Here is a 13,409-nt window from a genome sequence, read left to right as displayed (position 1 = left end):
ATTGAGTCTAATATTTAGAGAATATTCCTGTTTCTATTTGTAATGAGGTACACAAACACAAATTATGTTAGGATAAAAGCTTAAAGGGTTAGCAATGTTTTAAAAACAGTTGTCAGACTCATGTGAAACACCTGGTGAAATGCGAATTTTTTTGCCTGAATAGTTCTAACATTCGCGCTGCACAAATATTAGGGAAGTATTATCTTTTGTCTAAAAATTTGCACTCTATAGAAGCAAAATAATCATAGGTGGTCTGTCATTAAGTTTACTACATACATTTTTAGTTAATTCCCCTATATTTGTTTCTCGAATTTAGGTGTAAGGTATTCATTAAGGATGGGAAAACAAGAACTTTGAATTGTATTAGTGGTTCTATTAGCTATAGACTTTGGGGCTTTGGCTAGTTGCATACTCTCTCCATCTCCAAGCTCTTTTCATCTCCATAATAAAAGAATTAAACTATGTATTATTGAAGGCCTATCCAGTTTTATCACATTATCATATCATGGTGCCATATTAACATGATGGTTTTAGAGGATGTATAGTGTCCAGGAATACAATTTAATGTAATTTAGACTTAAAATAGAAAGCTTGAACCATAACAGAGCAGCTATATATTTATACCTAGTGTAAGCTTTTCTAACATTTGAAACCTTTAAAATCGTAAACAAAAATCTTTCCTTTGAAGGGACTGGAGTGGAGAGGGGAAAGTTTTCATGTTCTTATTTTGTGCTTTCCTGAACAGCTTTCTGTTTTTCTAACTAAGCACATATATTACTTATTAAAAAATGTCGACGGAGATTATCTAGATGGTAAATTTATAGGGTTTTTTTTGTTTTCTTCTTTATACACTTCTATATTCAGAAAAACTAATAAAACTTTAAATTTCATAATTTATATGCATATAAAGAGCGGTAACATTCACTACAATGGTGTGGTGCCAAGACTCCTAGAATGAAACCCGAGAACCTGGGATTCGCCTGTCTCCTCCACACCCCCTCTGACCTCAGGAAGGTCTCATAGCTGCCTTCCTTCTTTAACTCAGCAACATCTTTAATAAAACACCTCTACTATGATAAAGTTTTCGAAGGCCATATTCTTGTGGGGAGTTTTAAAGAACAGATTACTGTAATACGATAAACCACCGGTTTACATTTTAGCAACTGCTTTTTACTAAGTCCTTGAGCCCAGATGATATTACTGACCCTTTCATTTTTTTGCTGTCTGATGGGTGAAAAATACTTTCTTACTTTACTAGGTGTTTATTTGATTCTTATTAATGTTGAGGTCGGACATCTTTCTCCTAAGTTTATTGTTTATTGTGTGTGTGTGTGTGTGTGTGTGTGTGTGTGTGTGATTCTCATGATTACGTGCTTTGTCCCTAATCAAACACATGACATCAAGAGAAGGAAGAGCTTACAGAGCCCTATCTCTGAGGTCAGGGAAGGATCTCCTAGCTGAAACTTGAAAGATGAGTAGCAATGACAGGTGTAGTTAAGGGCAGTATGGATAAGAGTTATTGTCTCTCAACTTGAAGTCTACCTTTCTGTACTCTGCTTTGTGAGGCTGGAACTAGAACTCTGAAAACAATTGTTTTTTTCCTTTGCCAGCTGCCTCCCTGCTAGGTTTTGGGTTTTACCAATTGGGAAACTGGAAGGAAATTGGAAGGCAGGAGAAGGGGAGACAGGATTTGAGCCTTCCTAGGTGCTGTTACTATCAGTGTCTCCCCAGCGAAATGCCTTTACCCTGATGGTGGCATCCTTTTTATTTGGCATTCCAAAAACCAGCTTCATCAGGACTCCTCAGAGATACCAATAGCAACCTGGAAGGGTTCCTCCTAAGAGTGCTTCTTCCTCCGCCTGCCCTCCATCCACTCCTGGAATACCAGCATCTCTCTTCATACATCTGAGTCCATGCGATTCTACCTACAAACTGCTAAGTTCTCAACTCAGTCAGTCCTCACCTCAGCTCAACTCAGTTCTCTTCCCTTGGCTCTTCCCAGGAAGCTGGTTACTTCAGCTACCAACCCTGTTTTACCAACCAACATCTATTTCACCCATTTATATTAACTTCTGTCTGTTGGAATACCTAGCATCATTTTTGTTTTCCTTACTGGACCCTGTGTCACTTCTGTGGGGAAAGTCTAGTTTCTGCTTTTACCTGTTGAGGTTGAGGAGCCGCAGAGCAACTGAATTTGAGTCCAGTCAACAGTTGGAAATACTGGATTGGAATTAAAAATAGATATTAAGGGGCCTGCTGAGTGGTGCGTTGGTTAAGCGCTGGCTTGGGACGCCAGCTCTGAGCAGCAGGGCCCCGGTTCGGATCCCACATGAGGGCCAGTGACACTGCGCCCTCTACAGCTAAGATGGCGAACAACAGCTCAACCTGGAGCTGGGCTGCCATGAGTCACCGGTGATGGCGTAGGCTGCATTGAGGATAACCGGCAGTGGGCATGAGTGGCTGTCCAATGGCTGGTGAGCGACTGCCTCACCCGGGAAGAATGCATTAATAATATCAACATGGGCCAGTGAAGAGACATCCTCCACAATTAGACTGAAGAACAAACAGACAGCAACTTGTCTGTTCCCCTCCCCCGATTCCCCAATAAAATCTTTAAAAAAAAAGATATTAAGATTAAAAATATCAGAGTGGTCTACTTCCTTATCTATGTAAAACTGGGCTTGCTATAAACAATCACTTCTAGCTTTAAATTTTCTGACATGTAGAAATGTATAAATATTTTTGTTATAAAGACAGTTTTTTTTTTGTTTTTTTTTTGCCACAAAAGTAGCTGAGCAGATAGATGGCTTTTGGATATGTTAAGTTGTGAAACAATAGGAAAGTCTAAGAAAATTCAGAGACAAATTTTCAAGCTTCCTGCTCTCAATTAAACCAGAAATTTTATGTGGCAACGTGGCCTCTAAAGTTTTTAGAGTGGTGGTAGAAGTGCAAATATCCTATTATTTTGAGTAGCTTGAGTAAAGTCGGAGTGGAGATGCTAAATGCTTCATATCCCACAACAGAAGAGCTTAGAGTGGATGAGCAGTTACCCATTATCACTCTATGAGAGGCTATCTTCTTTCTTCCAGCAGTTTTCACAAAGGGAAATCTAAATACCACTGGAGAGTTCTAGACATTAGGCTAAAGCCTTTTTAGATTCTGAGAATGAAAGACCAAGAGAGAGGTTGAAAAAAACAAAACACTACAAAAACCATATCATAGAATTATTAAGTCATCAAAAACTTTCCTGTATATTCTAGACCTCTATTCCCCTTATGTAGCCAACCAATTGGAGTGGCCATTGTAGCTAATAAGCTGATATGAGATGGTACTTTTGAAAAAGATACTGCCTTTGGGAAAGATCTCCATGCACCTTTGTAAGGTAATAAGTTCAAGGGAAACCTAGCTGAGACACTCCAATGATTTCAAGGCAGTTTAAATGTAATAAAATAGGCGTGAAATGCTCTAATAAGTGCTCTTAAGTCGGGCTTCCTCAGTCTGATATTAGAGGTTTAAAGTAGGAAAACCTTTTTCAAGTACAACAGAACATGAGGCAGGATCAAGAGTAGTGTATATAAAACTAGCCTGAGCACTGTCTTAAAGTTTATAATGTGCTACACTGATGAAGGAGCACACTTTACAGTCTTAGCAGATTTTTCCATTTTTTGTTTGTTGGCGTGACCCTAACCTTCGTCCTCCTTCCAGTCCCTTCCATTGTTTTATAGTCATTTGTTGGGCAAGGAGTATTTCAAATATTTTATTTTGTTTTGAAAAAAAAGCCTGTCAGTTTTTCTTTGAGATTCTAAATTCATAGTTTATTTTCCATTGGGTTTGTTTCTTAACTTCTGATTAGTTTTATTACATATCGGAATAAAAATGTTCAGCCATGGACAGAATCTATAAGGACAGGTCTTGTAGTGGTTTAAACCTAAGGTCTGAGATGTTATCAAGGGTTTCTGTTTTACATAGTTTTGAATTTTTGAGTGTGAATTTTTAATTCACTTTTGTGAGCTTCTCCCGTTTTCCTAATTTTTCTTTTAATTTTGTAGACAAACTAAAAGAATAGAGTATTAGGAACAACATCCTTGTTTTAAGTATAAGTGTGGTAAAATGAGAGTTTAGGGACTCCTCACTTATTTCTTCAGTATCTAATCCTGTTTTCCATTTTTAACTCTTGGCTCAGAAGGAATGTTTTTAAAAGAAGTCTCCTACTCATTTGAAAACATACAAATGCATTGATTTCCTTTGATGTCCAGATTTTGTTGTTGGACTGAACAAAATTATGATGGACTGACGGCTTGAGCAACAAACAGCTTGGCAGAGGTAGATTATTCCAAAGACACCGTTACCAGAAAATGTCCTTGTATTTCCAGGTCAGGTCAGTTGTGTTGTTTTGGTGCCTGGACAGAAGAAAATTAAAGAATGGGCAAGGTTTGCCAATGGAAAAGATTACAAGGAGGAGCAAGGTAAAAGAGGTTGAGAATCTAGTTTGGAAATGCTTATCATATGTGTTTACTGAACTTACCTAGACAACTGGAAGGAACAGAATAGCTCTGCAAGATCTTGCCATGCCCTGGTTGCATACATAATATTTTTTACCTTGAGCTTAAAGTAAAGACACTTATGTAGAGACAACTTCAAATGGCTTGATGGAATTTAAGACTGGGCTGAGGATTTGGAGAACTGATCTAAATTGTTCTTAGCTACCAACCAGCTATTAGCAGTATAACCTGAGGATCGCTGCTCTCACTCTTTGTGACTTGATGTTTTTCCATCATTAGATGGAAATTTAATTTAAAAAAATTGTATTGTTTGTAGTTACAGCTTTTTGTGAAAAAGCATTCATAAAAGTTTTGAAAACTTAAAAGTTCTATATTGACCCAAAACATTATTAATTAATCATTGATCAACCTTATTATTTGAATTACTACTAGTGTTGTGTACTTTGGTAACTAGTAAGGAGAGTGAATATTAATATCTGCTTAATAATATAAACACAAAAACTTTAAAATACAACATGTTTATGTATAAATGTGGAGTAAATATGCATAGCAAAAATAAAAAACAACTTCCAATAATTAAAAAAAAAGAACTCTGTACAGGTAAGGTAATTCTGATTACAAACTTGTGAACTAGTTAAGCATCATTTACCCTTGTGTCAGAAGATAACAAAGAATTGACCACGGGAGTTGGCAACATGGACATCACCTACGACTTCTTCCTATATGAAAATCACATTTTCAAAACTCTATGGTCCACTTGAAGACTGGCTCTTGATATACTAAAGGGAAGGTAAAGGAATATATAAAATACCCTTCCTCTCTTTCATGATGGATGACTTTCAAGCCTAATTTCTTAAAATCCTGTTTTGAATATCAAATACTTAATAGTAACTCTTCCTTTTTCTTTGCATTTCGTCAGGCATCTTACGCTCACCACCTATTTCATATGCCAGTTCCTTTGGTTGATTATGTACATGGAAAGATAAAAAAGAAAAAAAAACATTATTTTTCAAACTATTGGCTAGATTTCTATGTGTTATTTATCACCACTCTCTATATTAATCTATAGTACCTATTCATCTATCATCTTATTGGTCATCTGTCAATCTATATGTCCATAATACATAGCGTTATACTTTTGTTTGTGTACATGCAAAAAGACACATCTGAAATATTTTTCAGCAAACATGGATAACTTTTTATTTCCTTGTGTGGTGTGATTTTGGAGATATTTCTTTCTTCTTTGCACTTTTATGAATTGCTTGATTTTTTTTACATAAAAGTATAATTATTATAAAAATATTTTTCTTAAAAACAAACTCAAACTAAAAAAAAATGTTTCATTGGGGTGGTAACAGTAGAGTCCATCTCATGATGTTGTGATGAGGATTAAATGAAACTATAGGTATCAGGTGCCTCCCAGGATCCACTAAGGGACCTTAGTGACACTGATATGTATTTTTGTTTCAGTCTGATTTTCCTTATCATATTTAATAATTATGGACATTGTGCTTTTTCTTGGTGTATATGTAAAAAAATCTCAATGTACTTTCTGGAATTGCTGGAAAATATTATCTTGCATAAAACAAATTTTGTCTGTTTGAAAAGTTGTATCTAAAACAAGTTAGAGGTAACGTTAGCAACCCAAATGGGACAAAACCAGCATTTTAGTAGAGGAGCAGCTAATGTTTATACAGAATAAGTCACAGATTAAGAGACAGTTCAAAGAAATTTAAAAATCTAATCATAAAGAAACCATCTAACATAAGTACAAATATTTTCTTTGTGCTCCATCTATAGCTGTACTAAACAATGCATTATGGAAAACTTTGAACTCATTTTGGCATGCATAGTTTCTGGTAAAAACAATTTAATCATTTCAATGTAAATTTGCCAAAAAACGAGACAAAACAAAACTATGAGTTCTCAAGACTGAAGTATAGGAGTATGATGGGATTCTGCCAGAAAAAGTTCCACTAAAGGCTTTTTTTTTCAGTTACAATGATTCCCAGTGGCAAGCAACATAAATATGTGTAAACTGATTCTTTGGCCATAAGATTTTTGACTCATACAATTTCAGATACAGTTTTAAAATTCTCATTCTTTTATTTGCTTTGCCTGTTTTATTCATTTTTTTCAAGTACTTTATTTCCCATTCATTTGCAAAATGGTTGGATAACTTTCTCTACTTTTAAATTTTTCTATAGGTATTAATTCCTTTATTAACTCAGTTCTGAAAGGCTGACCTGCTCTAACATGAAGTGTTTATGGCCAAAGGGGTTTACAAACTCAAGTCAAATATTAAAGATACATTCCAGCTAAGGCAGTTAAGTGCCTCCACCATTTGCCTTTGGATATAAGAAATGCAAGCATAAAATACAGTAGTCTCTGGGAGGGAAATGAGGTCTTCAGACCCCAAATTTTCAGATCCACTGGTAATGGTCTAACCTTAGAAGAAGGGAATCTGTTGGACCCCCTCCTGTGTGGACTTCCTTTTCAGTATCTTGGCTCCCTAATCAATTGTGAAGTTTCTTGTGAGGAACGCAGGCATTTTGTCACAATAAATTACATTTCTTGAACTAAAATGTCGTATAGTGGTTTTACCCTAATTGTTTAGAGGTAGTCTATGATTTTCTATATTTTTAATGTTTTATGAGATGATGAAGTGAAAGCACCTTGACTAGTACCCGGGACATTGCAGACACTCAAGAGTTGTTAGTTTTCTTACTTTTTTTTCTAGATGGAGAAAATTAATATACACTGCTCACTTTGTTAACGTAAATCTAATGAATTTTCTGGGTCATGATATTGAAAAGAGCCAAATATATACTAAGTCATTCAGAGGAAAAAGGAAGCTTTCTAAGTCCTGAGCCATGAATTTCCCATTAACAATTTAATTCTTTAATCCATAGAGGAAGCCATGGCTGGCTAATAATATAATAGAAAGTTTACCTATAAATCTTCTTAAAAATACATTGCATATATAATTAAGGTATAGTCATATTTTAAAAGTAAAATGAGAACTTGTTTTATGTATAACATCCTGTAGTGACATGAGACTTTAAAAATGAACAATTATTTTTATTACTCCTTTATGATGGTGGACCTCTGGGTTAAAATAGTCAGCTATGGTCAACAGGACCATTTTATGAAAAACAAAAGGGTAGAGCTTATGTTTTCATCATTGCTATTTCAGTAACCATCAGGAATTCAAAGGTTTATTATTTAAATCCCCTTGTTTTGGTTTCCACAAAGTAACAAAGATATATCTGAAAAGCAATGAAAATCACTATTTCTATTTGCCATTGTGTTCTGAATATAAATGATTGCAAAAATTCTCCTTCTGATATTCCTTAGACATTGGCTTATGCTTTTAGAATTAAGAAGGTACGAACGTATGAAAATGAAGGAAATACTATTGGAAAGTTCCTTAGAGAATGAAGTTTATTGAAACAACAAAATATAATAGAGAAGAAAGATTCTGTTAAAAACTGGTATAGTTGGCTTTAGGTAACATTGCTATTAAAGGAAAATCTTATTCATATTTCTCAGCCCACAGCATGTATAAAATTAACAGTTAGAAAAAGAACTCACAATGAAATATATGTTAAAAATATAGCTTAATAAAATGTTCTTTTTCCCTTATAAAACTTGTAAATTAGCCATGGGAACCTCCCACTTGTACCAAACTCTCATTCTGAAAGCATACCATGCCGTTAGTCGGCACTAGAGCTTCCCATAGGTTTTTATATCTCGTTTAAATTTATTTTACCCACTTCTTCTCTCACTATCATTCCTCTTCTCTTAGATGCTCACCTGGCAGTAGTGAATGTTATCGTAAGAAATTAATAAAGTAAATGAAAAAATATAACATAGAACATAATAAATATCTGACAGTGAAAATAATTTCTATTGTAATTCTAATTTACAGTCTCTGCATTTCTATTGTCCCCTGGATCTTATTTTTGATCCTCTTGCTGCTCAGAGTGTAGTCCTTGGACCAGCAAACTTGCATCACCTGGGAGACTGTTAGACATGCAAAATCTCAGGCTCCACCCAGACCTACAAGATTGAAATCTGCATTTTAACCTGAACTCCTAGCATTTCATATGTCCATTAAAATTTGTAAAACAAAACAACAACAAAAAAAACCCTGCTCAATCTATCCAGAAAATGAATCAAAACTTATCCTTATGTTACTTGAGCTTTAGACTGACACTAAAATAATGCTGAATAATATAGCCAGTTGGACTGAATCATTCCATTTTTAATTAATTTTCCACTTCAAGATGCTGTCCAATTTCCTGTCTTCCATTAGCTATTAGCTACTGAAGTCTGAGGAAATGTCCATTGCTAGACTGTCCTTTTATGTGACTCATACCGCTATGGCAGGGCTGGAAAATTCAAGTTCTTGTAATTTTCCTACCTCTCCATTCACGACATTCAATGCCTTTTTCGATGACCTCTGATTCTCATTTTCCTTCACATTTCTCTAGCTACCAGTCCAGTCTCGTCCTTAACAAAGCTCTTGGCCACCATCCAGTCTCTACCCCTTTCACTGAGCTTCCGAAAACAGCATTTCCTAAAGTATGTTTACAGGAAAACCAGTTCTACACTATATTAATAAGAATGACTTCCCCACAGTGTTTATTGGGCAAATGGGTTTGGGAAATGCTTGACAAAGCACAAGAGGATTCTTTACTAGAGGGTGAGCCCCACTTTGAATAGCACTACACTACAGGGAATATAGTTTTCAATCTGGAAAAAGAATGGGAAAAAACAATCCAAAATTAATCCTTGACCACAGCTTTTATAGGCTTCTGGTCATTTGGTAATCATCAACGAACTAGGTATATAAAGTGTTTTCAAACTTTATTTGACCAGAGAACCTTTTTTTTTTTTTAACATAGGGTCTACAGACTCAGCTTCTGTGACTATGTTTTTAAAAAGTGCAATTAGAAATGCCTGTTTTCCTCATGTTCTTCTGCTTAGGAACTCAACCCAGCTTCTACTCTCTATAACATCTAGTTCAAGTTTCTCTGGTTTTTTTTTTTTTTCTTTCTTCACAATTTATCTGATCTCATTTTGTTCTATTGTCCTACCTAACCAAAAATTATGCCCCCCACCACTTGGCTTTATAACACCCACAGTTAGCTGTCAGGAAGGCTTTTTTCCCCGATACGTACATAAATAATACCTCATTTCCCATGGAATGAACCTTTCAACACAGCTCAACTCTGAAGCATTTTTGAGGCTCAGTTAAATTTCAGACTTCTCTCTTAGATTAAGTTCCCCAAAAGTAGACCTAGAAAAGAAGAGTTGCCTGAAAGGGATTTATTAGGAAGGTCCAGAAAAAAGTAGGGAAGGAAGGAAGAAGTTGGAAGAAGTTGGGGAGGATGAGAAGGGGCCAAGCAAAGGCGCAGTATGGAATGAGGCCCCAGGGGAGCTCTAGATGCCTTTGAACAGTCTCATTCTTGGTGCAGGAGCCAGGGTGCCCAAAGGCATTGATTAAGAACTGGGCTTGTTTGGGGGCGGGAGGAGTGGCAAAAACTCACAGGCATTTCTAACTTCCTTTGGTAGAAGACCCCTGGGTGCTGGCTACTGGGAATAGAGGCACATGGGATCATGTGAGTGAGAAACTGGTAATGTGATGGAGATAGGCAGAGCACTGATGCAACAGTTACGGCTTCCCTGCACCCTTCTCTAACAATGTAGCTCTCTATGGGTCAAAGTCTCACTAAACTTCTCACTAGTATTACTTAGTTTTGCACCAACTTGTTCTCTACTTCCATGCATATATTTCTTTCTAAAACCAGCAAGATTTTAAGTGTTTCCCAAACAATGTTCATACATGACTATTCTCTTGTAACTTGTGCATTCCCAAGTGAACTCACTCACTTATTTAGGAAACATGTTACCGAATAAAAATTAAACTTTGCTTATCAAGAATATAATTATAATACTTTCATGACTCTAATATATATTTGTGTAATGGGATAAGTAAGGTAGATATGGGGATTCCTGTTGGATCACAGTTAAAGGAAAGATGGTTATTTTTTACCACTGAGTAGGAATTGACTGGACTGAAATCAAGAAACGAATTTATTTCCCTAGCTATTTTGATCATGATAAAGTAGAATCTTTTGTTCTGGGTTAGAAAAAATCAACAAGATTGTTAGCTATGTGGATGTAAGGTGAGCTGACAATGCAAGTTGGAATAAGATTTGAGTCCATAGGTTAGCATAACCACTTTATGATCCTCGATGGATTTAAAACATTTAGGACTTTTTAATTTTTCTCTAGCGTAGGATTGATGGTAATAATGAAATTTCTTTTCTCTACCTTTGTTTTGAGGGTTTCATGAGATAATGTATAAAAGGACTTTATAAATTACAAGGCACTGTGTCCATTTTAGGAATCATAGTAGGTATATTATGCAAATAAATAAAATAGTAGTTTTTACTCAAGAGCAAACAATGTTAGTGTCTAGTTCAATTTTTTAGAAGCCCAAAAGCTCTTCACCAACTCAAAGTTCTAAGTTGATTTTCATTTATTTAAGATTTTTATGACTAGAAAATATTTAGCATATAATTGCCAAGTGAAAGATCAGTTGCTACTTAAAAGCTCAGAGTTGGTAATCTCACAGTTGTTTCAGGCTGCATGTTTCAAATTGCACTGCCTTCCCATATCATTTCTTTTTTTATCATTAAGGTAGCTTTTAGCATGAGAGGCTAACTTGCCAATTAATTAAAACTGTTGCCCAGTCGCTTTCAGCTGGGTATATAACCCTGATTGAGCTCTGCAGCTGGGTGAGTGCAGCCCTCGAATATCAATATCATCTCATAATTGGAGTATGATGTTATACCTCTCAAACATGCAGGCTGATGAACCAAACAAAGACCAGAAAACCTCAGTTTTTCTGTACTTTTTTTTTGGCATATAGATTTAGACCACATTTAATCTTTTAGAAAGCTCTGGGAAACTAATATTTGGGACAAGTATTTTGGATTTTGACTAGTTCTGTTTCATGCTGGATACATTCTTCTCCTCTGGCTGACCCAGAGAGAACAGCAAATTAATGCTACTGGTACTCCGGGTTTTCTGGCCTGTGGCCAACCAGTGCTGAGAGGAGGGAAAGCAGCAAAGGCGCTGAGTAGGTTCTGGGTGCCATATGCGCAAACCCTCCAGCACCTTTGCAGGGAGCTCCAATTCCGCGGCAGCCGTCAGTCAATGTCATCACCTCTCAAGGAAAACCGTGGTTCTAAGGCTTCATTCATGGCAATGGTGCCTCCCCAGTATCCTGAACTTTCTGCATCTTGAATGTTGCATTCAATTTTGGGCCCAGAGAATCTGATAATAAGAGTTGCCTTTCGGTGAGCATTTACATCATGTTAGAAACTATGACACGCTGTATGCTTTTTCTCAGTTTTGAGGCCGGCATTCATTCTAGACGCCGGTACAATTTTGATGATCCTCTTTGTAGCTAAGGAAAGTGAGGCTGAGGATTAGAACGATTTCTCATCTTCAGCCAGGTTACCCTGGAGCACAACCAGAGATGTGGATTCCGGTGCCAATGATTTATTAAGAAAGTGTTTCCAGGTGAATCAAATAAAAAGCGCTGGGAGCAGGGCAGAGGAGGAGAAAAAGCTGAGTAAGGAATCTTAGAGAACAAAATTCTACTGAAAATTTGAAGATTTAATTGGCTTTATTACGCAATTCGTGAATCAGGCAGCATACCATCCAGCAACTAGAAGGGGATTCCCAGGTGTTGTACAAAAATGAAAGGTTTTTATAAGATGAAGGGTGTGGCAGGGGAGTTATTAGTAAAATAAAATAAAGGATTATTTCGGGGATAGGGAAAGGCAAGGGTTTTATCATGCAGATTGCCTCTTCTTTTTGGGAGGAGATGGAGAAGGCCTACATGACAGATTACCTTACTGGTGCTTGGCCAGGAAATTCCAGATTTGGTTGGTTAAGATTATATTTATGGGAAAGATTAAAACTTTAGTTAGGTCAGGTATTAAGTCAAGGTTTGGTATTATGGGCTTTTAGCTGGAGTGACGCCATTTTGGGCATGTGGTTTTTCTCTTTAACAGGAAGAAACTTGGCAATATCTCTGTTAAAGAATAAAAATTCAATAGAGTAAATTTGAAGCTCTAATTGGTTTTATTGAAGGATTCATGAATTGGGCAGCATCCCATCTAGCACGTAGAGATGAACCCCAAAAAGCTACACAATATGGAAGGCTTTTATAGGCAGAAACTGGGTGGGATAAGAAAGTTATTAGCAAAAGAAAAAAAAAAGTATTATTTCAGGCAAAGTTGCCTTCCGTTAGGGAAAGGGATTGAGGGGTTCTTCACAGGCAGATTGCCTCAGCTTTCTTTGGGGAATAGAGAAAGCCACTCGACAGATCACCTCATTGGTATGACCATGAAATTCCAGATTGAACAATTAAGATTACATTCCTGGAGAAGGTTCAAACTGCAGTTTGGTCAGGTATTTAGTCTAAGTTCAGTTTTAGCACGGGCGATAAAATTTTGGGCCTGTGGTTTTGTCTTTAACATCTCAGAGTGTGGCTTTAGCCTGTTAGCACATAGGAGCTCTGGAGTGTGAGTTAAGCCTCAAGGTGAGCAGTCATTTGTGGAGGCCCACCCTAGGGGGATTTACATTGGTAGGTACTTTCAAAGCTGGCTTCTGAAGTCTGAGGAAGCTTGGGTGGGGGTAGGAGTGTAGATACTAGCAATTGGGAAGGAAAGTTCAGTGAAGGAGGGCTAGGGTGACCAGCATTATCCTATGTAGTCATGCAGATTTCAAACAAGCTCTCTTTGATGCAAAAACTCAGGGATTTTAACCACTATCCTGAATGTTAAACAGAAGTGGTCTGGTAAATCTGGGAAAAGGAAGCTC

The sequence above is a fragment of the Hipposideros armiger genome, unplaced genomic scaffold (assembly GCF_001890085.2).
Source record: "Hipposideros armiger isolate ML-2016 unplaced genomic scaffold, ASM189008v1 scaffold_60, whole genome shotgun sequence".
In the NCBI taxonomy this organism is placed as follows: Eukaryota; Metazoa; Chordata; class Mammalia; order Chiroptera; family Hipposideridae; genus Hipposideros; species Hipposideros armiger.
The sequence above is the reverse complement of the archived record's forward strand: the minus strand, read 5'-3'. Positions refer to the sequence as shown.